Source organism: Protobothrops mucrosquamatus, unplaced genomic scaffold (genome assembly GCF_001527695.2).
Source record: "Protobothrops mucrosquamatus isolate PMUCROS unplaced genomic scaffold, P.Mucros_1.0 scaffold5145, whole genome shotgun sequence".
NCBI classification, from domain to species: domain Eukaryota; kingdom Metazoa; phylum Chordata; class Lepidosauria; order Squamata; family Viperidae; genus Protobothrops; species Protobothrops mucrosquamatus.
In genome coordinates, this window is record NW_015391017.1 from 21,779 (window position 1) to 24,126 (window position 2,348).

At 34.2% G+C, this 2,348-nt stretch overlaps 1 protein-coding gene across 1 annotated transcript in view; it reads left to right on the forward strand.

Annotated features, from left to right (window-relative positions):
• The window catches only part of LOC107299583 (band 4.1-like protein 4A), a 29,887-nt gene that overhangs the window by 21,408 nt on the left and 6,131 nt on the right, over nucleotides 1-2,348 (forward strand). The gene's annotated exons all lie outside the window — the stretch shown is intronic.

Genomic DNA, 2,348 nt, shown 5'->3' on the forward strand with positions numbered 1-2,348 from the left:
TGACATGGTTGATTCAGCTCCTCAGTGGGAAGCAGTGCTGAGGAGACAAAAAGAAAAAAACCAAACTGAACCCACCAATCGGCGTTCCAGGCACAGATCACGATCGTATGTTGAATGCTAAACTTTTTGGACATCTAAAATGAGAAAAGTTACGCTTATTTAATATAATTTTTACTGGTTAGTTAAATACAATAGGAGAAACTCCCTCTTGTGGTCAATTTGAACCTTTTGAAAGCCAGATGTAATTATTTTACAATATTGCAATAAAACTTAAGGAAAAGAATAACAAAAAAATTAAATGCTACAATGAAAGAATAGTTTGGTCTAATAAAAAAACAATTGTCCTGTTTGAGAGGGTTGAATACAAGAGAAAAGTATTAAGTGATATTTTTAAGAAAAAAAAGCAAACATATAAACCCCCTTCATTTTCTATTGCTGTACAGGTCATCATCTGTATTGCCAAACGATTTTTAGACTTAACAGACGTACAAATCCTATAGTTAAATATTCAAAATAATATCTAGTTGCATGTTATTGATTTATATTGCATTTGATTATGTATAATGGCTGGATGCACAAACTTGTTTTGGGACCTAGGAAAAATTAAATATGTTGTTAAAAATAGAATAACAAAATTTTCTCTTTAACCCCATGAAATGAATTTCACCTATTCAAATGTTCTGAAGAACAAGTTTGTATCGAGCCCATTAACTAAATACAGTAAAACCTTGATTTCATAGGCCTCCATTTAGCAGACTTGGGATATAAATTCCTGTCTGGACATCCTCCTGAAATAACAAAGTCTGTTGCATCTGAAGTAGTCTGCACCAACCAATTACCGTATTTTCCGGCGTATAAGATGATTGGGCGTATAAGACGACCCCCAACTTTTCCAGTTAAAATATAGAGTTTGAGCGAGGGGGGGGGGGAGAGAAAACTTGATGAGTAATATGCCAAACCACATGTGTAAAGGAATAAAATAGAATACCCGTATTTTCCGGTGTATAAGACGACTGGGCGTATAAGACGACCCCCGACTTTTGAGAAGATTTTCAGGGTTTAGAAAGTCGTCTTATACGCCGGAAAATATGGTACATTTGTTTTAATTCATGGAGTTTGTTTCATTATTTGCATGATGATATCTCTGTGAAGAAGGCATAATTTGCATAAATGTATGATACCCTTATGCAAATTACATTATTTGCATCATTATGAAAATGAAATGAATTGCTGCAAAATGATACAGTTTGCAATTTAATGGACGTTTTGGTGTATCAGATACCTCTCCAATGATTTGTCAAATCAACATTCTGTATTAGCCATTCTGTATTTCTGCCTGCTAAAATGTTGTCCCTCTCCTCCACCCCAGCAAACTTGAATTCCTGATGTAGCAATTGTATTATACAGAATAACATACAGCTGTTTTTCGGCTAGCAGAGAGAAAACTACGGTATGGCTATACCTACAGCGGCATAACATTTTCACCTAAAATGGAAAGTTGTTGTTAGTTCAAATGCTTATCACTCATTTTGGCTTCTCAAAAGACTCAGGTCACTAGGGACTGTAAAATAATTAGATTTTTATTCTTCTTAAAATCTTTAAAAATATATCATTTCTTATATTATCAAGACATGGGTCACTGATGCCTTCTCTATAGTCATTAAAGGATATATTTCCTGGAATTGTTGTTTTGTTTTACAATGAAACCCAATTCTTCCAAAGCAAAAACGTACGTTTTTGTGTTTCTCCCCTTAAATAGCCAATTTGTTCCTTTTAGTCATGCAAGAATGGGTAGAGTGTATCCAGCCCTCGCAAGCTGACTTTTAACTGTTTATATAGCACTCATAAGTACATTTTTTTACATGGTTTGCAATAATAATAATAAAGATGCTATTGAATTTTGCTATTGTCACTAATACAAGGAGGATGACATATGTAACATTTATTTTCTGTGTGTTGTATTGGATCTATATGTGACCTAATTAAGCTACTTATTCAGAGATGCATAAATAAGGCTACACAGTTTATTATAAATCAGAGTATCTTTTATCCATTATTTGCTTGTGACTCCCCCCCCATGGTTTTTATTTTTATTTATTTATTTATTATTCGAATTTATATCCCGCCCTTCTCCTTGCGGACTCAGGGCGGCTGACAATCGATTAAAAACACCAATAACAATTACAAAATTAAAATTAATTAAAATGAAATATTTAAATTGTCTGATTAAAATATGATTAAAAACCCCTCTTAAAAATTGCCCTAGGCCAGTCCCGCTTGTTGGAATAGCCATGTCTTGAGGGCGCGGCGGAAGGAAGGGAGATCAGGGATCACCCTGATCTCTGGGG